Source organism: Talpa occidentalis, unplaced genomic scaffold (genome assembly GCF_014898055.3).
Source record: "Talpa occidentalis isolate TD23 unplaced genomic scaffold, MPIMG_talOcc4v2.1 talOcc4.4, whole genome shotgun sequence".
NCBI lineage: Eukaryota > Metazoa > Chordata > Mammalia > Eulipotyphla > Talpidae > Talpa > Talpa occidentalis.
In genome coordinates, this window is record NW_023604295.1 from 136,667,862 (window position 1) to 136,695,174 (window position 27,313).

A 27,313-nucleotide genomic window follows, 5' to 3' on the forward strand; every position below is an offset into this window, starting at 1 on the left:
ATTACTTAAAATATGCTAATACTCATAAAGTAGTTATAGAAGACAAGTAACTAAAGTGTACCTGTAATTACTAAAAACTGCTCAAGCACATACTCCTCAACAGTGAATCTACAAAAAGCCAAATGAATTTGAAAACTGTTAGGTCTAGCAACTGAGGTGAAGCACTATATTTTCTAGGCACAGTGAGAAATACATTTTCTAACACCTTCTAATATTTCCAAGTTATTCCTCCGTTATGAGATGTTAGTAATGAAGTGTTCTTACTCAACACATCATGAGGCCATGCAACATCCTTGAGATGGAATATTATGCAATCAATAAAAATAAAGTTTACAAAGAATAAAAATCTGTTTTCAGAGAGACTCCCTCTAAAATAGTGTTAATTTTTAGGAAGCATAATGTAAAATTATAAATACAGTACAACCCACTTTATCAAAAATGAACACATATATATGTATAAAAACTACAAAATATATATAAGCTTTGGGTCCTCAGGATCTATAGCCATCTGAATTCATTCTTTCCTTTGAAGTGAAAACAATGTCTTCTGCAATTTTTCTACATATCCCACCCTTTCCTTGATGGTCTACCTTTGCATGTAGCTCCCCCTCATCTGATTACGACCTTCTCTGAGGATGGCAACCCAAATCTCAATCCTAAGAGTATCACTAACATTAGGCAGTTGGATGAGATGACCTTTACTAGAATTTGAGGATTGTGGAAGGCAGTTACTATAGTGCATTAAGGAAATTACCTAAAATTAGCTAGAATAAGTGGAGCTATTCTGCATTAAGTCTATTAAAGAATTGTGGTATTGAATCTAACATAGATGAATGGAAAAAATACTATATTCACAAATTAAATCAAATGTATGCAATAATTTAGTAGATGATCAGGAAAGAGTGCTAAAAATGTAGGGAAATAGCAGATTTTTTTAATAGACAACTAGCAAACAATTTTTTTAAATTAAGTTAGATTCCTCATCTTACGTTTCTTCCAAAAGAAATTTAGAATGGCTTAAAGATTTACACATACAAAATTAAAACATTTAACACCAATAAAAGTGAACATTGATAAATTCTTAGAACAAAGGAAGGAATTTGTGAAACAAAAGAAAAACTGGAAACTTTAGAAACGCACTAAAAAATAATGAAAAGCAATTAAGAAGACAAGAAAACAAATGTGTGCTTACAATGGTGCTTATGCTAGCATTATGCATAAATATAAATATCTGAACTAACTTAAACATCCATCAATAGGATCAGGTTTAGTTATGTGATTCTTCCATATAAGCTACAAATTAATGCATGTTTATATTTATTGATAGAAAAAGTTGTTCTCAATGTGTTAATAAGTGGAGAAGAGAAAAAAGTATTTCAAAACTGTGCACAAACACACACACACACACACATATATAAAATGTTTAAACTTAGAAGTAAAACTAAAAAAGAAAAAAGGTAAAATTCCTTCCTCACAAAGCTTCCTGCGGCTTCCCTAATGCCTGCAGGCACAGTCAGGCTTTTCAGCATTAGCATGACATACAAAGGTTTTACATCAAAGGCTCCTTTTTCTCGATCAAGAAAATGTACTTTATTCTCACGAATCTATTATCCTGTCCCAAAGTGTTAGCACGCAGACTAAGGGGCACTGCGGGACCCCCAAACTTCACACTCTAAAGGGAGTCTGCCATTCACCGCATAGAGACACAGCATACTCTGAGCGTGTGGCATCTGGAATGGAATTGTTAGGGGGAAAAGGCTGTCCTAAAGCTAATTCCATACAGGCTTTGTGGACTCCACCCCCACCCCGGGCCAAAGCCAAGGACACTGGGAACTCCAAATCCCATCACCACCAAAGGGAAGGTGGCTGGGACCTGAGAGTGGGGTTAAGCAGCCAGGTTGATATAAAGGCAGACACGTGGGCTTTGGGGGGGCCCCATTTTTGGCGCTCCATCAGCCAGCAGCGTCCGGCCAGCTCTGAGAGTGCCTTTGGGTTTCCAGGTCTGCGGATCGGGTAGGAGGCATTAAAGACTTTATTTCCCTATTTTCTCCCTGAGTTGTGCATTTTCCTTATTTCCTTTTCCCTTGTAAATAAACCTTTTATTAACCTTTTGTGTGTGTCTGAAGTGGAATATTAATAAGTCCCTTTTAAGCGCGCGGGTGAGGACCCACAGCCAGGAACCCGTTCAAAATCAGGGCTGCTCTATGACAGCTTGGCGCCCAACGTGCTTTGCAAGCTTCACCCGTGGTTGACCAGCCCAAAGTAATTTTTCTTGTGTTGGTCGTGCAGAGAAAGGGGAAAAGGATCCAGTTTCCCAAGGAAACACCCAAAGTTACCCATTTACATGGACAAATGCCCAGCTTAACAGAATCCACCTGAAGTGGGGTCGCTAAGGCCCAAGAGGTTGCCGCAAATCTAAGCACCTTCTGGTGGGGAACCGTCCAAAGGAGGTGAAAGGGGCCTGGCAAAAGGACCAAAGGAGCAAAATTAAAAATAGCAGCTGCCATTGTCAGCCTCCCCATGGGTCTCCCGTGGGTCTCACCCCCAGGTCTCTCCCACGCCTCTCTACCTGTCTCCACTCCGTGCGTCTCCTCCAAGTCCCCCAAATCCCTGCTGCAAGTTCAAAGTTGAGAAGCAAGTGTGCACTTGTTCTTCACTGGTGGCTCTGCTCCTGGGTCTCCATTTTGTTTCCTTCCCTGTTAAACAGCTACACCTGGGCACTCAGCTCCCCCCTCATTAGGTGAGGAAGGGAACATGGAACCTCCCCTTTGGATGGAGATGCCTCTGTTGCACGAGGACTATGTGCTGTCATGTTTCCGTGGTTCTCATGTTCTCTCAACCTGGAAGGAAAGATCTTCCATGTTGCTTACTGAAGAAATAATCTTCTTGCTTCAAGTGTTTGCTCCAATGTCACTTTTTGCTTGAAGCCATTATTAATACCATCCTTACTCTTCCCTACATTCTCATAGCATAATACTCACCCCTCTTCCATACATCAAATTTTTTGACAACCCTCTTTCACATACTGAGCTGAGTGTATGCTTATTTTTTTAATTTTTTAAAAGAGATTTATTTTTATTTATGCATACAAGAACTGGGGGTACAGGCCAGAGGTGTTGGGGGTGAGAAGATTCACCAGAGACTGAGTTGGGAACAGAACAGGCAGATCAAAATACACTGCTGAGGGGAGCAGCAGGCACGGCAGGAGAGGTCTCCTGTGCCGTGTGCATTGCTCCCTGGTGGGGTTGCTCCCTGGCTGGGGATCAAACTCATGCTGCAGCGGCTGCAGATAGCTTCATAGGTTATGTCTTAACCCCTTGCACCACCAGGGAGGCCCCTGACTGTATGCTTATAAGAGGTGCTCCAATATGTTCCCTTTTGTTTCCAGCGTGTGGTCACAGTTCTTGAGTTCCTCCTCAAGACTGAAATGAGGATTCTAACCACAGTAGTTGATTTTGAAGCTGAGGTTTATTAAAGTGATAGAGCAAGAGGATGTTCAGGGATACATCAAAGGCGAGTGCCTCTCTGAAGAACAGTCTGTCCTTTAAATAGGCCTCACACAATGGTGACTTCTCCTACATGTGGGGTGAAGAGCGGAAGGTTTGAAGCATCCCTGCACAGCTCCAGGAGAACATGCTTCTCCATGCATTGTGTGCTCAGAAAATAGGGGACAAATCCCACATAGGGCCAGAGATCTTAGTATGGTAATGAAGACAAGGTCAATATAAGTTCAGGCTTCTTTTCAAGATGCATGCATCACCAACTGGATCCGACTGGTTTGTCCATGGGCTGGCAATGGTTCTGCTTTCTAGTTACAGAACTTTTTTTTTTAACATTCATTTATTTTAACATTCTTTTTTTTAACATTCATTTATTTTAACATTCATTTATTGCATACAAAAAATGGGGTACAGGCCTGTTGAGACAATGGACTAAAACAAAGAAGTTACTAAGAACAGTGAATTAAGGAATGATTTTCTGTTAATTGTTAAACAATGATGAATAGGTACTATATTGTTAGTGTTCTTATTTCCAAGGCTACACACAAAGGGAAAGAAGTGAGCACGTCCAAGAAACTCTCTGGCTCACTTTAATGTATAGAAGGTCTATTTCTAGCATTTTGAGAAATCGCCATACTACTTCCCAACAACACTCTATGAGGGTTGCACTTTCACCACATCGTCACCAACACTTGTTGATTGTGGTCTTTTTGATATGGGCCATACTTAAAATTGTGGATGTTATCTTGCTGCAGTTTTGCTTTGTAATTCCTTGATGATAAGCAACGATAACCATTTTTTCATGTGACTGTTGGTCATCTGTGTGTCTTCTTTGGAGAAACAGTTATACAGCAATTCTGCCCACCTTTTTCTTGGATTTTGGGGATTGTTATATTGTATGAATACTCTATAGATTTTGGATATTGGCCTCTCACGAGATGTGTGAAGTGCAAATATTTTCTCCCATTCAGTAGGGTGTCTTTTCATCTTTATGATCCTTTCTTTCCCTGTGTATAAGCTTTGTAGTTCGATGGAGTCCCATTTATTTATCTTTTCTTTTATTTTCCTTGCTGTTGGAGACAAATCCCCAAAGATATCATTGAAGTCAATGTCAGTTTGTGTTTTGCCTGTTTCCTTCTATGTATTTTATGGTTTCAGGTATAACATCCAAATCTTTAATCCATTTTGAGTTAGTTTTTATATATGGTATGAGATAGAGGCCTAGTTTCATTCTTGTGCATGTGGATGCCCAGTTGTCCCAACACCATTTATTGAAGAGGCTTTCCTTTCTCCTGTATATTCTTGGCTCTTTTGTCATACATTAGCTGTCCATACATGTGTGAGTTTATTTCTGGGATCTCAATTCTATTCTTTTAGCCTGTGTATCTATTTTTAGTCCAATAACATACTATTTTGATTATTATAGCTTTGCAGTGTAGTTTGAAGTCTGAGAGTGTGATACCACCATTCTTCCTCTTTTTTTCAGGATTGCTTTAACTACTGGGGGTCTTTTGTGGTTCCATAAATTTCAGTAATGTTTGTTCTATTTATTTGAAGAATACCATTGAAAAACAGGTATAGCATTGAATCTAAATATTGCTTTGGGTAAGATGGTGATTTTAACAATGTTAATTCTTCTAATTCATGAACAGAGAACATCTTTCCATTTCTTTGTATCTTGTTTTATTTCTTTAACAATGTCTTATAGTTTTTCATTGTACAGATCCTTCACTGCATTCTCTACGTTTATTGCTAATTATCTAATTCTTTTGATGCAATAGTAAATAGGATTGTTTTCTTGATTCTTTATATTCTAGTTCATTATTTGCATATAGGAATACAACTGATTTTGTAACCTACCACTTTATTGTACTGGTTTATTGTGTCTATTACCATACAATCCAGCAATTTCACTCCTAGGTATGTACCCAACTAATGCAGAAACACTAACTCAAGGGAATATGTGCATTCTTATGTTTGTTGCAGCATTATTTATAATAGTGTAGGTATGGAAACAATCTACAAGCTCAATGACAGATGAGTTGATTAAGAAGATATGCATATATACACAAATAATGTTATTCAGCTATGAAAAAAGATGAAATTTTGCCATTTGTCACATTGTAGATGAAACTGGAGGTGATTGTGCTAAGAAAAATAGCCAGAGAGAGACAAATACTGGATGATTTCACTCATGTGTGGTATATAGATTAACAAACAAAGGGAAAGACAAAAATAAAGCAAAACAAACCCTGAAATTAGACTGTAGAATGGAGGCTACCGGAGGGAGAGGGTGAAGGTGAGGAGGAAAGATGACAGGGCACCCAGTGGATTATGGAGGGGGACATGGGTACCCTTGGTAGTAGGGTGGTATGGCAACATACACCTGAGAAGGTGTCAACCTGTACCTCTGAATCATACATAGGGTTATAAATCCATGTCACCTTGATTAAAAAATACAAAATAGATAAATACTTATATAATTATGGTAATTTTTTAATTTCTCAAAATTTCAAAATTAGATAAATCTATCATTTTCTGGCATTTTTATTGTTTTTACTAATTAAAGAAGAATAAATAGAAATGGAAAATAGTAAATAAAAGTGCCTCATAATTCCACCTCCAAGACAACCTTTATTAAGAATTCTGTATCTATACACTTTTACAATTTGTTATATGTATGCCTAATTTTTCTACAAAATAGCATCATAACAGGAAAATTTTCATCAGATTAGCAAACTTTCTTTCTGAACCCCTTTGATCAGAAAAATGTACAATACTGGTTATCTTCAAAATTTTTCCCACTTCTTTCAGTTTACACCAGGTATTTGCTTTTCATTTGTTTTGACGTCATCCATAAATTGTTGATTTGTCAGGAACTTTCATGATACATAGGTAATAATTCCCCATGAGTCAGCAGGCCTGTTTGGACCTGTCTGTCTGTCCAACTCAGGTCTCTCACACAGTCTCCCAACTTTGGTTGGGCTGATTTTCGGTTTTCTCATTACTGTACTTAGGTGGTGATCAAGATGTATTAATGAGATAACACACAGAAAATTGCACAGTAACTATTTTTCAAGCATTATCTTAAGACTTCAGAGAAAGAGAACTTGCTTGGTGACCATATCCAGGGTCTTCTTGTGTTGCTTCCCACATTACTTGTCACAGTGAATCATTAGTGCCTTTGACCTCAGGGTCTCAGTTTCTGGATCAATAATTGGTTGGCTGGACACATTAGGAATTTTTCAAACAGTGTTCCAAAAGTGTTAGAACTCTAAGAACATGCTTCAGAGGTTTCCAATAGCAGGGAAGAGAATAGGGGCCTCCCTGGTGGCACAAGGGGTTAAGATGCAGCCTATGAAGCTATCCACAGCCTCTGCAGCATGAGTTGGATCCTGGGCCGGCCAGGGAGCTACCCATATGGCGCAGCAGACCTCTCCTGGCTCGCCCGCTGCTACCCTCAGCAGTGTATTTCATCAGTCTGCCTGTTCTGTTCCCCACTCTGTCTCTGGTGAATCCTCTCACCCCCAGACCTCTGGCCTGTATGCATAAATACTTAACTCTTGTATGCATAAATACATAAATCTTAAAAAAAAAAGATGGTAAGAGAATAGACTTATTTAGTGAATAATTCATTAATAGAAAATCACAATTAATCAAATATCTCATCTTGGAAACTACTAAATATGACAACAAAATTAAAAAGGTAGCCTTATTTTCTCTATTAGCATAGTACATGGCATAGAGGAGAAATCAACTGTTAAGAAATGAGCCTTAGGAACCATCACGCCTAGTTGGTATATTTGAATCTTAAAGTGTTAAAATATACCCTTTTATTGCTGCTGTTTCACTTGATCTCTATGCCCCTTTGAAAATCTTTCAGAAGTAGCCACTTGCCAGCTCAATTTCATCTACAGTAGTCAGTTTCTGACTTCATTACTTTTATTTTTTTATTAAAGATTTATTTATTTATGCATGCAAGAACTGGGGTACAGGCCAAAAGTATGGGGGGTGAGAGGATTCACCAGAGACAGAGCAGGGAACAGAACAGGCAGATCTACTGAAATACACTGCTGAGGGGAGCAGCGGGCAAGTGAGGAGGGGTCTGCTGCGCCATGTGGGTAGCTCCCTGGCCAGGGATTGAACTCGTGCTGCAGAGGCTGCGTATAGCTTCATAGGTTGCGTGTTAACCCCTTGCACCACCAGGGAGCCCCTAACTTTATTTGTTTTAAAAAATAGAAATAAAGAGCTCCCAAATGGAGTCCATCATGATGGGCCTCCACTCAGACTTAACACCTAATCTCACCATAGTTTCAACCCCTCCTGTACATGTAATTCTAAACCAATCAAGGAGGAGTTTCACCACACCAGTGAGGTAATCTGCCTAATCAGAAGCTCTGACTTCCCCTAAATTGGCTTTACCTGGAATAATCTTTTCTTTTGCTAATAACCTTGTCCTCACCCTCTTTCTGTCTATAAATACCTTCCATTTTGATGAACACTTACAGTATCTAGATGAGATGCTGCCCAGTTCATGAATCATTTAACAAAATTAATTAGCTCTCCAAATTTGTTAATTTTTTTTAACAATAGAAATAATAGAATAGGAAGAATCCTGGATCCAACCAGGCAGAGAATTTGAATCTGAGCCTCAGACCCACCACTACCATGTGACCTTGAGCGAGTCACCCATCTCTCTGGAACCTCACACAATCATTTATCAATCAATTTTGAGCATTTACAGCACACTTGATAGTAAACCAAATGTTGGAAATGCTAAAAAATAACATGACCCAGCCCACTTTCCTAAACTCACACTGCAAGGGGGGGAGGGGGGCAGATGGCAGAGAGCTACTGATATGTAGAAGTCTGTGGCAATGAAAGAAAAAAAGAGAGAATAGCCCAGGATGGCTAAATACATTTCAAGCCCCAAAAGTATGCAGCTCTATGGAGGGGAAAAAGTAGTATTATTTTCATCATCCTAAATACTGTGTAGGTTTCCTCCTCAAATCACTGAAAAATGGGGTTGGAATTTCAAGCATGGAATGTGAGTCCACTAGCTCCTTCTCCAAAATGCTCCTCCTAAGCTGGTCTGAAGCTGCCACCAACAATTAACAGAGGTGGGCTCTCATTACATGGGATCCATAATGAGGGGTTGGTTCAATAAATTCTTTTTGCAGGTGAAGAGAAAATGCAGAATGAATCACAAGTCTTCTAACTTTTTTCTATTGCTATGGATCTAGTAAAGCCCAAGGCGTCGATGAGGGGGGTGGGGACAAGCAGGCACAAAAAGTCATTCAATGGGACTTAAACCCGGACAGTTGCTCAAATCATTCTTTGGAAACTTTCCAAGGCTAATTTTCCAGCAAGATGAAAATACTAATAATGATTGAAGATAATTATCAGTTTTCATAGAGTTATAGATAAATGTTTTGGCCTGTTAGAGATCAAAAGGAAAAAAATATTCCAAACATGAATGCGTCTTTACATTAAACAGGCACACCTTGAACTGCTAACCTAACACAGATGTTCATATTTTGGCAAATGCTCTATACACGCCTGTGTGGTTCAGCTATGTATGGGAAGGCGTGATGGCTGACCTTTTGCCAGCAGGCTGGGGAGGAAGGAAAGGTTCACTGTACCTGTTAGGGGGAAATGATGTCCTGAGCTAATCCCATACAGGCTTTGTGGACTTCACCCCCACTCCAGACTAAAGCCATCAAGACATTGGGAAAGACAAATCCCATCACCACCAAAGGGAGGGTGGCTGGGACCTGAGGGTGGAGTTAAGCAGCCAGGTTGGGTATAAAAACCAAACACGTGGGCCTTGGGCTGGCTCACTATGGCTCGCCTCCTGGCTTCACGGCTCCTGGCTTGCAGCCGGCTCTGAGTGCCATTTGGGATTCCTGATCACGGCGGATCAGGTAGGACGCATTTAAAACTGTTTCCCACTTTTCTCCCTGAGCTGTACATTTCCTCATTTCCCCTTCCCTTGTAAATAAACCTTTTATTAACCTTTCGCGTGTGCCTGCAGTAGAGCATTGATAAGTCCTTTTTAGCGCGCGGGTGAGGACCCACAGTCAGGCACCCTGTTTTGTATCGGGGCTGCCCTATAACATACCTTGTATAGGAATTTGCACTTACACACATAGCACAGGCTGCATGTGCACACTATATGACTCATGATCTATTTTCTTTAAACTAAAACTCTTCTTTGAACTGAGATTCCTGCCTTGATGATGCCTGAATGAGAGCAGGACTGTGACACCATCAGAAATTAACCAGGGAGGCCAGGATATACGGAGGTCAAGATCATCAGGAAGCTGATAACAAACTCTGTGGGCTAAACATGAGGAATACCAAGAATATCGACTCTGAATAGGCTGTTGTGATAAACTGATCCACTTATAACTGTTTTTGTTTAGTCACTATAAAACAGCCAGCTAGAGATGAGATGTTCAGGTGGTTTCTTCGGGGTGATATGCCCACCACTTTCGGATGGCTGGCCAGCTATATCAACACGCTTCTTGTTTGTTCAGTTCGTGTCTCTGCTCATTGGCTTTCTACAGTGACAGGTAACAGAGCCTGGCATTTCCAGCAACACTGTCTAGAGTAGGGGTCACCTAGTTTAGCTCACCCAGTGACATCTTGGGCTTCCAGGTATGGCATGGGAGCAGGGAAGGGTCCTGGCAGGGCTGCCATGCACCGCAGCTGCCCGGTGAGCAGATGCAGAGTACAGCTGTTTGGTTCAGAGCTGCAGAGAGAAAGAATACTCCTGCTGCCACAGGAGTCAGCAGGGAGATCTGCTATTCTTGCAAATTGGTCTATATTAAATACATAATTCAAGGGCTAAAATTAAAACTAAAATGAACCTGCAATTTCTGGAACCGTCTTCAAACATTCCAGTCAGAGCAGTGCTTCTTTTCCTGCAGCCAGCCATCTTCTGAGGCTCAAAAGGAATTCCCTCTAAACAGAAAAGTCTGAAGAGAGTTCTCCAAAGACCCTTGAGGGAAACTCATTCTGATAGCAGGAGAGGAAAGTTCAAGATGCTTCAGAGACGGCAAACGTGGAGAACTACTTTAGACAGCCAAGGTCGGAGGAGGTCATCTTAGAAAATACATGAGAAATCTGTTCAAACTAAAAGAGCAAGATGCCGCTGAAGATTGAAGTGTAACACAAGGACCCAGGGCACAAATACATCCACAGGATGCACTATATGTGTGCACATTCTAATGCAGGGGGGGTGTCCAAAATATTTAACAACTGCAGAAGCAGCACAGGGGGACCAGCTGTCCTGGTTTGTCAGGGTTTCCTGACGTGGGACTTGTAGTGCTAAAACTGGGATTGTCCTGGGCAACTGGGAGGTTTAGTCACCTTATGCAAGAGTGCTAAGAATGTTGTAGAGCAACCCCGATACAAAACGGGGTGCCTGACTGTGGGTCCTCACCCGCGCGCTTAAAAGGACTTATCAATGCTCTACTGCAGGCACACGTGAAAGGTTAATAAAAGGTTTATTTACAAGGGAAAGGGAAATGAGGAAATGTACAGCTCTGGGAGAAAAGTGGGAGACAAAGTTTTAAATGAGTCCTACCCGATCCGCCGATCAGGAATCCCAAAATGGCGCTCTGAGAGCTGGCCACCAGCCAGGAGCGGTGAAGCCAGGAGGCGAGCGATCGCGAGCCAGAGAGAGAGCAAGGCCCACGTGTTTGGTTTTTATATCCAACCTGGCTGCCCAACTCCACCCTCAGGTCCCAGCCACCCTCCCCTTGGTGGTGATGGGATTTGTCTTTCCCAATGTCCTGATGGCTTTAGTCTGGAGTGGGGGTGGAGTCCACAAAGCCTGTATGAGATTATCTCAGGACATCCTTTCCCCCTAACAAGAACTAGAACAGATGTCAGCCTTCCACAGCCCACACGGCCTTGTAACTGATCTCACCTCCTATTTGAGAGTATTTGTACTGGATGAATCTGGGATCCATGCAGTCCTATATTCAGTTCCCAAAATTTCTCAGGCTTCCTGCTGCCTCTTTGCCTTTGCATGAACTGTTCTTTCCACCTAGAAAATCTCTGGCCAAAATCTGTAACTAACTTCCTGAAGGAAGATTTCTTGATTCCAACCTTAGAATTAGGTATGTCTCTGATGGTATTCCCTAGGATTCTGTATTTATTCCTATGTTCAGAATTTGTGGGGCGAGGTGAAGCAAAAAGCCAATTCCAAAGAAGCAAGATTCCTCATCTCAATTTACCTACAAATGAGTCCTAGGGCAATGTGGGGATAATGAGGCCGCTTCAGGGACAGTGCAGGCAGGACTTCAGGAGGTTAAGGAAGCTTTGAAAGGGCAACAAAAGGAATAAGGGAAGCTCCAGAGATAAGGGCCACAAATTCCAAAGGGAACTAACCAAACACCCCAGGGCGAGGGGCAACAGGACATTCCACCAAGGATGATACAGAAAAGTATGCTAAGCCAAGGGCTGGGACACAGAGTCTTAATTCTGGGCACAGAGACAGGAAGGCAGAGGAGTGAGACCACCGAGAACTAAGCAACCACAGAGACTGATGGGACTTTAGAATAATCAGGGAGAGAAGGTGCATATCCCCTGAGGCCCAACTCCGCTTCGGCTTCCTTGCCCCTCTCTGGCTTGGTTCCACCTGGGCCTGGGGGTCCCACTTTATTTCTGTTCCTTTTCTCCTCAATAAACTTTTTCTTTCTCTAAACAAATTTGCCTCTTTCGCTTGCTTGCCTGAGCGTCTGAGAATTTCCTGCTGCAGCTTCATGAGACACCAGCCCGTGGGGGTCTAGTGGCTGGGGCTCAGCGCTGCCCCCACAGCCTGGAATCCGCTCCTGGCTGGGAGACTAGGCCTAAAGACCCAAAATTACAGTATTACAAATGAGGAAGAATCAGTAAGCATCTCTTAGCTGTAAGCACTGTCTAAATCCCCACCCCTAACTTCTGAATAGAAGTAATTTTATCACAGTTGGTAACAATTCTCAGGGAGCCACTACAAGCTATTATAGGCTTTTGTTCACGCTGCCAGGGTCCCAGGAAGAACAGAAAAGGTTCTGAATCCAGTGATTTCTGGCACAATGAGGACGACCCACTGTTTCTGCGGTCCAGGCCACAGTCCTGGTAATAAGAGAGTATTTTTCTTTAGATTAGGTTATGCTGTGTAGTCTCTGAGAAAATAATGTATGTCCTTGGGAAGGGTAATTAATTAATAAGGTACCAGCAGACCAGAGCCCACCCAAATGAGGAGACTGAGTGGGACCTGGAAGAACGTGGGGTAGCCTGGCCAATTAAATACCCATCACCTTCCCAAAGGAAGGACAGGCGGATTCAGGAAAGAAGCAGAGCTGAATGCGTGCCTTCTGTGGCAGGGAGCAGCGTTGCCCCAGGCCACGTGAGCAGGGGTGTGGCTGATGGTCAGGGATGGAGAACGCCCATCCCTGGAACTGAACCCGGGTCCCAGTGGAAACAAATGGAGGCTAACAGGGCAGTCTGAGCCAAGCTTGTAAAGGGTCTATTGACAAAGGCGTGGGCAGGGTGTAGAGAAACCACAAGGGATTAGTGCGATTCCTGGAGCTGGCACAGCAGGTGTTACCACCCCTAGGCTGATGGAAGGACTGACTACCAGCCTCCTAGACCTAGACAGGTCAGTGGGGAGTCATCAGATCAGGAGCTTGACACATGTGGCAGGACGAGCTCACCTCTCTCCCCTCCTCCAGAATTCCTCCCCCCTCAGCATGTTCTGCTAATACTCCTCAAGGGAGCCTTCAACACACTCCACCGTCAATCTCCTGATGCATGGAGCAGAGTGGAGAAACACAGAGAAGTTCTGAAGGGCAAACACAAGATGCCCAGCATGTGGGCACTCATGTGCAAAAGCCCTGGTCTTGTGGTCATTTCCTTTAAATGTATAAAGAAAACTCCAGATTCCTTAGACCTTGAATCTTGGCAGTGGTGAAAAGCATTGGTGACTGCCTAGGTTAAAATCCAGGCTCTCGTGTCACCTAGAACCAGTGGCTGCTCCCTCAATGACCTGGTTGTCTCGCCTGTCAAATAGGTAGAGTAATAACATCATCACAGGCTGCTGAATTTCACTAAAGCATCCACCATAATGAATGGCAAATAGTAATCAATAAAGCTTAACATTAATTTTTCCAGCTATCACTATCACAGTGTTTTGATAAATACCATGTCATTGATGTTTTCCTTTTGAAGAGTCTAAAAGGTTAAGGAACATGGGAAAAGTACAGGAGTCTCTCTGTCCCATTCTCTCTGGCACCAAAAGAAAGAGTCGGGACACAGAGATCAAGAACCCCAGAATGTCAGAGATGCCAGAGAAGATTTCTGCAAGAGAGACGGTAAGGCTGAACTTCCTAGCTGGTGTGTGTTAAAGCATCCACCAGGAAAGGGGTAGGAGACTCAGACATTCCTGCTCTACTTCCAAGAGGAAGCAGATGAGAAAAATAAAATGAAGATTATGTAGAACCATCCTGTACTCATTATACAGAGAAATTAAAACTCTTCAGCAAGCCGGTGGTGATCTTAGCATGGGTTTGGGAGAGCAAAGAAAACAGGATACTTCTGACAAAAAGTCATGGTCTCAAGCTCTCTCTGATGTAAGCGGCCACAGTGTAAGTAAATGGGGAGAATGATGCCATTCCAGGGCCTCTTACAGTTTGGAAGCTCAGCATTTCCTATCCCACTGAAAGTACATCCCACCACAGGGCTCATTCTTTCCAGTAAAACTTCCTGTTCTGACAACTTGACACAGCTCAGTTAAAAACAGAGAATTAGTATTGGCAAGTTAACAGCATTCTATGGATCCATGACTCACTGAGTTCACTGCCAGATCAGAATACAGATTTAGGGCAGCAGAACACAATTTCTGCCAAGGGAACAGGAATGAATTGGGAGCAAAGGACTAAGGCCGAGGGCGTGTGTGATGCAGCCGCTGGCTGAAGATACCCTGGCTGAGAATCTTGCCTGTTTTGAATCAAGAAGTATAGACTCCTGGTTTTTGGAAGATTGGTTTGGGTTTTTTTTTTTTTTTAATAACGAATCTATTGAAATCTAATTCACATACCTCACAATTTACCCATTTTAAGTACACAGATCCGTGTTCTTTTAATAAATCCACAGAACTGTGCCACCGTCACCACAGTTTTAGAACATTTTTATCACCTCAAAAAAGAAACCCTGTACCCTTTAGATATCACTTGTTTGTCCTCACCCCTCATCTTCTCCCTCCCCCAGCCCTAACCACTAATCTGTTTTCTGTGGATATGGATTTACTTGCTCAGACCATTTCATGTAAAGGCATTAATATGATATGAGAGCTATTATAGCTGTTTTCTTTCAATAAATATGTTCTCAGAGTGTAGCATGTTGTAGCATGCATTAGTGCTTCATCTTATGAGTCCTATAATATCCATTATATATATATGAGTCCTATAATATCTATTATGAGTCCTATAATATCCATTACTGTGGCAGAATATTATTCTGTTGAATGATATGCCACATTTTGTCTATCCATTCACCGTTTGATGGATTTCCGGGTTTTTCCAAATGAGTGATTAATACTGCTGTAAATATTCATGCATGATTTTATATGTGGACATAGGTTTTCATTTCTCTTGGGTAGATACCTATGAGTGAAATTGTTGGGTCATAAGGAAACGTTACCCTTAGCTACTGGTAAAACTATCAGATTGTTTTTCAAAGTACCGGCACCATTTTACATTTCCCTACTCTATTTTTTCCACCACCCTTAAAATTGTTACAATGATAATCAATTTGATATCTAAGTGAAAATATGGATTGGTCTCTATGCTAGCCAACTCCACAAAGGATTCTCCATAATAAAGTTCTCTTCTCATTGCCCATTCATTCCATCTTTAGCAAGTCACCATAAATCTTAGACAGTTCAAATAAGAACTACATTATCTTTTGTAGTATCTCTTTGAGGTGTATTCATCTTATTTATTTTATTCTCACAAAACAAAGATAAGAAGGAAAGGCCTGACTAGCTCATTAAGCTGATCAGGAATCAAAAACACAGGAAAATTTATAACTTGCTTAAAGACACATCTCTGGTTATGCTAGGGGGAGTGTCATATATTTCCGTCTCTTCCATCAAGCAGGATTGACAAGATATTGACGTAAATAATAACAATGCAATTGACTCAAGCCTGTGCTATGAGTCAAATAGGTGATAAAACCAAAACATAATGAGTGCTGTAGAAAGTCAGAGCATTTGGGGATAGGTATGTATTAAAGAGGAGAAAATGAGGATTTCCTGGAGGATCTGAGAGGGTGGCAGTGACCTGCAAAGAATGCAAAGGAGTTTGAAAGTTTGCCAGATTGAGCTGAGAGAAGATGCTATTGACCTATGAGGAAGCAACACCAACAATTTGGAAAATACAAGCTGAGCCAGGAAACCATGAGTAGTCTAGATTGAGTGAAAAAATGTTCCCTTATATTTAGTTAGGTAGTGATAAATAATGAATTTAAACATGGATGTCAGATTAAAGATTCTTGTCTTTACTGTAGACAAGCTGTAGAGAAAATTTGGCAAAAATTTTATTAAAGAATTTTCTTATAGGGCCTCCCCTGGTGGCGCAGCGGTTGAGCGCTGGACTGCGAAGCTGCCCACAGCCTCTGACTGCGAAGCTGCCCACAGCCTCTGCAGCGCTGGTTCAATCCCCGGCCACCGGCGAGGGTCCCACATGGCGCCACAGATCTCTCCTGCTGCGCCCACTGCTCCCCTCAGCAGTGTATTTCATCACTCTGCCTGCTCTGTTCCCTGCTCTGGCTCTGGTGAATTCTCTCACCCTCCCGCACTTCTGACTGTACCCAGTGCTTATATATATATATAAATAAATAAATAAATATTTTTTTTAAAAAAAAAAGAATTTTCTTGTAAGTGTGGTGCTTTGGTGGCAGTACTATGTGGGGGAAATAATAAAAGGTTGTAATGTGAGATGAAACATTAATTAAAAGACTGTCACAATAGCCCAAGTGTGACATAACAAATGTCTAAGTCAGAGGCTCTCAATCAGGTATATTTTGTCACCCAGAATATTTTTATAATATTTGGAACATTTAGCACATTGCTGTATCATTTGAAGATAGACCAGGGATGCAACTGAACATTCTACAATGCACAGGAGAACATCTTATAACAAAGAAGCATCTGGTCCACAATGTCAATTGTGCCAAGTTTGAGGACGCCTACTCTAAATTAAGACAGTAACCGTGAGAATAAAAGAAAATGCCAGGTAATAGAATTATTTTCAAGAATAAAACAGAAGGGCTGGTGATGGATTGAGCCTGGAAGCAAGAGATAAGGAGCATGTGGTTTATAACATTCATGACTGATAATATTATAACAGGAAAAACAAAAAAGTTTTAAGAAATTTGTAGTAAAAGAAAGAAATAATGTAGTGAATATGTTTTTATTCTCTCAGGATCCCTTTCTATGAAAACAACCTCCTTCTCAAACTATAATATCACCTGGGTGGGGAAAATCACACCTTCAGCCACACTCTTAATGGCACTTTTCTGATTGAGTCTCACCAATCAGAATCCACCATAGACACGGCTTCAGTTAATGAGTCTCTGTTGGCATGTGACCTGAACAGACCAATCAGAGCTCTTTCCAGAATTTTATATATATCACCCAATAAGTCTGTCTGAGAATTAACAAAAGCAAGTAGAGAGAGAATGAGAGAGAGAAACAAACTGAGACAAAGACAGAGTTTAAGTGATACCATTCAAGCGTCTGGATCTAGCTATGCATTAAATACAAAATTTAGATGTTCATTCTGTTAAGTCAATAAATTTCCTATTTTAAACTCGTTTGGGTTGGATTTCTGTTACCTGCAAATGAAAATGTGTCACCTACTATCAAAAGAATGAGATTTATTTTTGATATGTAAACATGGAAAACTCATTAAACAGATATAAGTGGGGAAGAAGTTAGAATTTATGGGACTAGGTTAAGTTAAGAGATACATTTTAGAAATGAATTTTTTTGAGGTGACAGATGCCAGAGCAGTTGTGACCCTCATGATATAGACCAACAATAGAAAGAAGACTTGGTGTTTCTTTCATAATTTATAATAAAATAAGGAAGGAATTATAAATTATTATTAAGAAGTCTAAATTACGCAATTAAGATCATTCAGAGTAGTAAAGTTGTAATAGCAAAGAGATTGGAAACAAATTACTTATGAGTTATTTTGAACTACTTAACCACAATTAGAACTATTTTGAATTTGTTTGATTTTGACCCGTCCATGTGTTCATCATTTGCCTATTTGCTCTTAGATCTCTTTGCTGTGCTTTCCCTGCTCTGGGCTGTACTCTAGCAGACTGATTTCTGCCCAGGCTTCCTTGCCAATTGGCTTCTGGTTAGTTTGACCAGCGAGCATCCCTGCCAGGAGCTTGGGTGTGGGAGGTGGAGAGAAGCCAGACTGTGTCTCTCTTCCCCTTGCTTTTGCCAGTATTTCTGGCAGCCATTGTGTTTCCCCCATGGTCCCATCTGCCCCAGGCAGCCTTACCCCTGGCCGTCCCAGCTCCCTCTGAGCCGCCACAACTCCTAAACTCCGGTGAACGCCTCCTGGTCTGTCCCTCCCAGCCTAGAAGTGATGGCAACTTCTTGCCCTTGCAAATCTCTGGTTGTGCCTTTTGCTGTTTGCCCTTTAAGATCTCCCAACACCTGAATATCAGGTCTCCATGTTCAATCCTTTAGCCAAAACTACATGGAGTAGGTTCTCCATGCTCTGACTCGTTCATTGGCTTACTGTCTCAGTCAGTTTGAGGTGCTATAACAAAAATACTATAGGCTGAGTAACTTGAACTACAGACACTTGTTTGCATGCCTGGAGACTGGCAGTCTGAGGCCAGACTGCCAGCATGGCCGGGGGCCTGGTGAGACCTCCCTTCCAGTGTAGAGACAGCCGTCCTCTTGCTGTGTCCTCACGTGGTGGAGAGAGACAGCTTCTCTTTCATGGGGGCTTCACCCTCATCATCCACTAACTTCCCAAAGGCCCCACAAACACATGCCATCGCATTGGCGATTAGGGTTTCCACATGTGGATTTGCAGGGGACACACACATTCAGTCCACTGGGGAGATGGACAGAGGAACAATAGAAGCCCATTGACCATTGTTGACCCTTCAATTCAATTAAGCAAGATACACAAAACTACACTGTGTTGCTAGTGGTGGATATAAAAGTATGAAATATAGTTCAGAAGAAACATGTAATTCAAAGTCATATTTAAATAAAATTAAGACATCAAAAGTATAGCTGTAAGTATCAGCATGGAGGGGGGTGATCAGTGTTAATTGCAGGCATCAACAGAAGGCTGAACGAAGGAGATAAGAACAGAGCTGTGCTCTGAAGGTAGAAAGGCGAATAGAGGAAGGCAGAATTACAGGAGGTTCACATGGGGAAAGGGTGGAGCATAAGGAAGAAGCGGAAGTAGACAAAATGTGCTCGTGGAAGGTTGGAGGGAGGCACTGATGGGTAAATGGGTTCAAATCAGTACAGCAAGGTCACATTGCTAAAGGCCTTTAACAGTCGGCAGAGGATGTGAAGTCTATAGGATCAATTCCAGAAAAACTGGATGGAAAGCGGAGTCCTTTGGAAGATAAAGACTAAGCCGCCTTTTTCATCTGGTTAATGAAACATAGAACAGAGCTTTGGAAGGTGGCCTTTATTCCTGTTTCCTGACCCATTTTAGAATCTTAAAATTGCAGAACAGTTCATAAGACATAAGAGTCATGTAAAAATTGCTAAGATTTATGTTGTTTTGCAGATTGCTAAGCATTTTTCAGACATTTATTACACACCTAATCTTTAGCTAAGCCAAGGATGATGAGGTCAGTTTCATTTTTTTCCAATGTCCAACTTACTCCTTCATAATAAAGATGACTCGACGTTGCACAAGAGTTAACCAGAAAGAGGGAGTTCTCCCAGAACCTCGTTCTGAAACATGCAGACTGAATGGTGAATCTGACCTTTAAGCCCAGGATGGAGGAAATGAAGCAATAACTTTAACACAGTCTGTTAACTGCTTTTAAAAAGTGAAAGTGTACATCAACCCGAGAAAGAGGGTGTCATCCCAAATGGGATGTATTTTGAGAATGAAAATGAAATGCATGAATGCAAAGATTAGCAAATTAATTTAGAATGTATATAGTAGGATAGCTGGCAGGTGGCAGATGAAATAAAATTCTACACCCAATTTTATATTAGAGTGAATTTGTTTTGTCATGTGTATTATAATTCACATTAGAAAAGCCAGTAAATGTTCTGCTGTTAACTCCACTTTCATTGTGGGAAGAGCCTGCAGAAGCAGTATCTTAGCTCTTATCCACTGCCAGGAATGAATTGCAGACAGAACAAACAAAAAGACTTAATTATAACCTTCAAGTGAAAGCAGGAGTCGTACACGTGGAATTGAAATTTTATCCGAGACGAATTATTTTAGGGGGGGCATGGGAGGAGACATGAACTGGGATTTTAGCTTTTGGAACTTAATTTCTACCCTTCTGAAAATGGTGATCACCTTAAAAATTAGCTTGGCATTTTAAGTCTTTGAGAGGCTATTCAACTGATGTTGACTCTGTTTTGCTAAGGTACCCCAAAATACTATTTCAGTGCTGATAATATAAAAGATAACAATATACCCTTGTGAAAGAAAGAGTCATGTGACTTGAGCATAGTTTGCAAAAATGGGTCATTTCATCGATGGCTTAGACAGGAGCGAAAGGTGTTTCATAGAAAATAGAAAAATAAACTTCATAGCAGAAGACAAGTCAAAACTCACCAGTCTCGTCATCATGGCATTGGGTAAAATGAGCAGGCCAGAAAATGAGGAGACAGCAATGGAAAGGCGTCTCAGTTCTGAATAATGACATGGCAAGGCAAGTCAGCTTAATTGTTGCACTTCTACAACATGATGATACTGAGCGGTCTCTGGAGTTTTGCAAGATTTTCAGCTAACCCTTAATTGTTAAGTCATTATAACAACTACTGATGTGTCATCCCTGCTATAATTGCTCATGCTCTTTTCAGCAACTGTTTTGCTTTTACTGTTAGTGTTAAGAGACGTAACACAAATGTAAAATAAGACTACTACTTCTGTCTACTGCATGCGTACGTTTGTTACAAAACAGTTTTAAACACACGCGTGAACAAGTGCCAGGGGAATAATCTTAGCGTTGGAGAGAAGAGCCTAGCTTTTGGCACTCTGAAGGTCAAAAGCTGCAAAGACAAACAGAAACTCAGAAAAAAAAAAAAAAAGCAAAAAGCAAAAAGCAAAGCATGCATTCCATGTATGAGCACTTTCAAAAACCCTTGAAAAGAGAAGAAAGTGGTATTTTTCATGTGGGTGGTTTTCTGTTAGAGAAAGATTTTGCTTAGAGATATTATACCCTCTGCACCTCCCCAAAGCCTATGCCCCAACATTACTTAGGTTTTTGAACCCACTTGCAGCTCAACCAGAGGCCCACGGAGAATACGGAGCCTAAGAAATCATGGGAAATGAGGTTCCTGGAGGCAGAGGCAAACAACTTCCACCAGGTCTTCTCACCCCATCCGGCCCCTCAGGTCCATGTCAGCAGCTTGTGAAAACAAAGCCGTCAGCATCACCTTTGCACATTCCTGGACTTTCCTGAAAGGATTTAAAGAGAATGGCTGCAGAACAGTTACATGAAGATTTTGATCTCTCCTGATGGAGGTTGGTAAGATCTAACCAGAGACGCTCGGTTGTCAAGCCCACATACTCCTTATACTCCTTGTCAGTAACACAGAGTGACTCACTGCACTCCCATCCACATACAAAAATGTATGTATCCGGCTGGAGCTGTGGCGTTGACCTATATTCCACTGTAAGTTCTCCTCTCTCCTAGACCTCTAGAAGGACAATGAATACCTTCGCTCTGACTGCGGGTCAGGGGAGAGCCACACCCATAGGATTTAGGACAGCACTTGGTTAAGTTAATTCTTTAGCCCAGCTGACCTATGGAGCGTGTAGAGTTTTGTCAGTCCCACGCTGGTGACCCCTTCATGTCGGTGCCCCCCATGTGGGCGTATAACCCATCATCCACACACAGGAGGTTTTGAAATCCTTCAAATATCAGAACTACCCGGGGGGCTGAGTGGCCTCCTCAGCCCTGGAGCTGGAGTTATCTTGTTTTAGAACTGACATTTCAATACTTTCTTTAACATGCATAGTGGATCAATCGACGTTTCGAAAATGTGTTCGCAGACAGATTTATCAACCCTAGTTCTTTTTATCATCACTGGAGAAGAGTGTATAGAAAGTATATCTTCCAATATGACCAATCTGGAAAAGAGGAGAATTAAAACAAACATACTTCATTGAGGTGGAACATTCAACCACAAAGACCTACAGGAGCGATACAGGATCTACTGTTTTTTATATGGGTGACAAAAAATAATATGGGATGATGTCAGGAGCTAAAATAGTGGATACACTGGACCAAAAAAGTGAAGCCAACATGCAGCTAGTGTCTGAAAGTAAGTGAATTTGTGTGCCTTAAAAAAAAAAAAAAAAACCAACTTTATAGTCCTCATACAAGATAACACTATGCAGAGAGTTTGCAAAGATTTTTTTTTTTTCTGTTTTTCCTGCAGTAGATGAAAGCAGTGTGTGTTTCACAGAGAGAAATCTACTCACAGGACACCAAGGGAATAAATAAGAGGACTGTTAGATGACAAAGAAGACCCCTCTGGATTTCGGGATGCCACTCTAACACTTCCCCGCAGAGTGGCAGAGGTCATTTTACATGAGAGCATGCTTTTGCTCATCGCCAAAGGGAAAAAGAAATAAAAGATCCCACTAGATATATTGGAGCAGGTTTGGGTATTGGATGGAGAGAATCACTTATCGTTTGTTGTCGTTGACTTAATACCCCATGGTCCTGTTTCCTGGCGGCTACCAGCCTCAAAGATGTATCACTTTGCACCTTCTTGGAAGCCACTTGAAAGTCAGCAGATGGTTTCTTTCACAACAGCCTTGCTAGGCACTTTTTCTGATCTCTAACTCTGTGATGGATGAGGTATAATTTTTAACACAAGAGTTTGAGGGCAGACTCAGAGGATAGAAGAAAGGAACAGGTGTTGGGTGACATAAAGGCATGGAAGATCAGGTTAGACCTGAAACACCACTTCTCTTGTTTTTCTGACTTGAAAGTCAAGAAAGCGGCACACTCCTTGCAGACAGGAGACTTGGAAGATGGAAATGCAAAGTTGGGGATTTCAGACTAACCTGTCTGAAATTTTTTTGATGATGGAGACATCATAGAAAAATTCATGAGCTTCATGGGCAAAGATTAAGGGCAAGATGGGTCTTGGAGAAAGACCTGTTAAGGATGTGAATTGTTAGGAGAGCAGAGTGCAAGGGTGGCAAATTCACCTACTCTCCATGAACAGCGAGGAAAGAAATATATAATGGTATCTGTGGCTGCAAAAAGCCCTCTAAAGATTTATGACTTAAACTGAATATAAAAGATGAGTGTGGCAAAGCCAGCTTGTCTGCAGCCACTGCAGGCTGGATTTGCAAATGCGCATGATTTGGAGAAATGGCACTTGGTAATTTGTCCACCAGCATCATAGATTATCCAATATTCATTTAGTTCCTTTGCCCATACTGCAGACCAAAGGTATTGTTATTTAGTGAAATTACCCGGCACATGAAGCAGGAGCTGGGGAGAGGAGAGGTGAGGAAGAGTTATGTTACACAATAATGTCTTCCTGGAAATTATCTTGCCTTAGGATAAGCTAGTGAGCAGCTGAGAAGTCAGTTACAGAATATCTCATACATGCTTTTTTCAGCAGAGTCCAGGCATACTTGACGGTTTATCAGTACACACACATAACTGCATTGCATTTCCCTTGGTTTCGCGCTCATCTTATTTAATATTTTTTCATAACTTTTCACTTAAAATGCAGCATGGAGATGTAGAAAGAAAATCCTATGGCTACATAAATAATTCATATGCACCTGAAGGCATAAAACTCATGCTAGACAAAAACAAGTAGTAAGAAAGGTGAACAAGAAGTTAAATCTAAATGTTGTTTCAGAAAAAAACCCAGTGGAAATCTGACTGAAGGAGTCTGAAAACTAATAAAAAATGACATCACTCTCTCAATTAGGATGTGTGTAACCTTGCTCTTTGCCCCACATCATGGTAATTGAACTAATTCATCAGGGATTGTCTTGAACTTTAATAACTTTAGTGTCTTGAAGATTGTTAAATGTTAAAGCACTGAGCTGCCAGCTCAATACAAAGAGATTTCCAAATCTATTTACATAGGGTTCTTCTTTAGCTTCCAGGATAATATTCTGAACTTTGCTCATGCCTCTTAGAAGCACTGATCAATCCACTTACTTTAGGGCCACTGCGTCTCCTGACATCAGAATAACAGAGGGCCCAGTAAGACAGTGACTTGGTGCGCAAAGGTCCCTGTATGAGTTTAAAACAGAAATTACTTTGAGAAAGGAAGTTGTACAGCCCTAGATTTGGTACCACTTTGCAAAGCATTTAACCATTTTGTATGTATTTCTATTTTTTTTAAGATTTTATTTATTTTTGTGTAGAAGAACAGGGCTGTGGGCCAGAGGTGGGGGTGGTGAGAGGATTCACCAGACAGAGTGGGGAGCAGAACAGGCAGATCTACTGCAATACACTGCTGAGGGGAACAGAGGGTGAGACAGGAGGGTTAGTTCCCTGCTCAGGACTGAACTCTAGAACTCAGACCATGGTGATGGGAGCTCTGAGACTTAAGCTGTAGGTCACCAGGGAGGCCCTGAATGTATTTCTATTGAACGTTGTATTTAGTAATTTATTTCCTGATAATTATTGAAATGCATGTAAACATAGAAAAATATCAAATAGTAATCTCATATCTCAAAAAAAAAAATTCAGTGCCTAAGTATGAAAATCAGTCAAATTATCTTTTTTAGCATTACACTTTCCTATCTGTAAATTTCCCTTTATTGTATATGCTGATAGACTGATGATAATAATAATGATTAAGATTCTTTTAATACTTATTATGTGTCAGGCACTGTGCTAAGTACTTTAAAAGATTTCTCCCATTTAATCCTCTCAACAGCCCTATGAGTTAACCCAATTTATAGATGAGGGAATCTATGTAAGAAATGTGTTCAGTGTAATAAAGTTGTTAAGGGAACTGGTTGCCTGCTGTCTGATTTCTAAATACACACTCTTGAATACTATGTTATTTTCTGAACTCATTAAAGAAGAAATTGTCACTGGCCCTATTGTAACACGGTTTCACCTATTAAGTTGTCCCAAAGGTTATGAAATTACAGTGATCTGTATTATTATTTTCGAAACATCATCTTTTCACTCAGTAAGCATTTATTGGTCACTGACTGTATGCCTGGCTTTTACAAAATGGTAGGCAGGAGGGAACAGGAAATGACTTATACAGATATTTTTTCTAGGCAGACATTTCTCAGCAAGTTTTCTTGATGTTTGTTTCATTTAACAAATGATTGATACTATGAACGACAGTGTAAGCCGGACTGCAGCTCTCCCAGGCTGTCCCTCTGCCTTCAATCCTTTCCTCTTCCTTATAATGAGAAAAAAACTTTAGCCAAGGAAAAGGGAGATCACTTGCAAGAGATTGAAAGGCCACATCTCTGTTTAGAACTTTCTTCTCTGTGGTGGTTTAGGTTTGTCTCTGAACGCTTTCAGTCTGGGAAATGAACAATCAAGGAGATATAACTGTGGCTTCAATCCTCACAGGTCTAGAGCTTCAATGAGGCACCAAGTGCCCTGGATAAAAGGAAGTAAAAGGGGAAGCAAGAAGGAGCAAAGCAGAGAAGAATGGTGAGGTCTAGTCACAGGCTGGCTGCCTGCTCCCCAGTTTCTCTATCCTGATCAGTGACAAAGGGTGTAGGGTAAAGAAAATATCAGGCTTTTCTGCCCTTCCGCCATCAGGATAGATGATGGATCCTTGTCCTGAATGCATGCCTGATGGTGGGCACCTGGAGTAGGGTGTGGGCATAGGTAGATGGGATTCAGCTGAGCTAAGACTGTGCTTTTAAGGGCAGCGTCACGGGGGGACGCCAGCAGCCCCAGCCAGCAGCAGCAGAACCAAAAGAGAAGCCGAGAAGCAGCAGAACGAACGCTAGAGAGCCCAGATAGAGTGAGGACTTGCTGGGGGCTGGGAGGCCTGCCAGCCTCCCAGCCCCCCAGCCAGCACCCCTGCCTGCCATATGCCTGGTGAACCCAAATAAAAACCTGCAAAACTACTGAGGACTCTGACTCCTCCTTTACCCGGTCTGCATGGGATCAGAAAACCTGCACCTGTGCCCATGTCCTGCCCTTACAATTGGCGTATGTCGGCAAGATCCATGCAGACGGGTATTGGAGCCCTCCGAAGACCTGGAGGGACTAAGGAGAACAGACTTTGCCTGTGACGACGCTGGAGGCACCATGGCGGTATAGAAGATGGATACGTCCACGAGCTACAGGATGAGACCTGGCGTGAAGGAGACGCCCGAAAGGACCAGCCAACGACACCGGAAAGGACCAGCCAACGACACCGGAAAGGACCAGCCAACGACACCGGATAGGACCAGCCAACGACACCGGAAAGGACCAGCCAATGACTCCTGAGGCAGCAGGCCATTGCTGAAGCAGGGAGAGGCCAATGGACTGATAGACTGATGAACTGATGATTTTGGACTGACAATCCCGCCAGAAGGCGGAGGACCTTAGCAGGTTATGTTTATTTTTTGAGAATCTGGGGGTGGCCAGTGGGCCTAGATGGCCAAAAGCAGCCTGTGTATGCCCAGTGGCCAGGTGGAGGAGAAAAGCCATCTAAGGTGGCAAAAGCTGGTACTGATGCTAAGTTGAGAAGCCCTAAAGCGGCTGTTAAGCAGCCTGGGTATGCTGAAGCCCTGTGAGTCTCGTAAAATCACCTATGGGTGATGCCCTGCTCATTCTTGAGTGAGGGTGAGGAGCTGAGGAGCCCGTCCTTGGGGGACGGGTGGGAATGTGGCTTGGGGTAGAGCCCAAGCCAAATGCAAAGTTTGGATCCCCAACCCATGTGCTTGTGCAGTGGGTTGGCTTGAGAGCAGGGGTCTGTGAGTCGCATGGGTGGCCATGAAGGCCGAGTGTTGGAGCGACTGCAGACAGAAACCCTGAGGGTTGGCGATTACCCCCAACAGAATAAAATTGCCAATCCCAGAGCTAGTGCATCCTGGGGGTGGATGCGGTGTGTGCCTTGTAGCCGAGACTACAGCCAGAGAAGGCCAGGAAGCCTGACGGCTCCTGGTGTGATATAGCAGATGCCGTGTGTGATTTCCCCTCCCTCGCATGAGCAGTGCCTTCGGCAGCAGATTTGGTGGCTCATCTGCTGGTACCAATAATTGTCTTTTGCACTTGGTTGGTGCCCTGCCTGGACTTATTTATGTTCTGTTGTATTTTGTTATGTTGTATTTTGTTATTTGATGTATTTGCTTTTGTGGGCCATGGCTGCATTGTTTGTTTGCTTAGAAAATTGTGTATATATGTATAGACTGTATGGCAGAAAACCCTGAGGGGTGGACTGTAGGGTAAAGAAAATATCAGGCTTTTCTGCCCTTCCGCCATCAGGATAGATGATGGATCCTTGTCCTGAATGCATGCCTGATGGTGGGCACCTGGAGTAGGGTGGGCATAGGTAGATGGGATTCAGCTGAGCTAAGACTGTGCTTTTAAGGGCAGCGTCACGGGGGGGACGCCAGCAG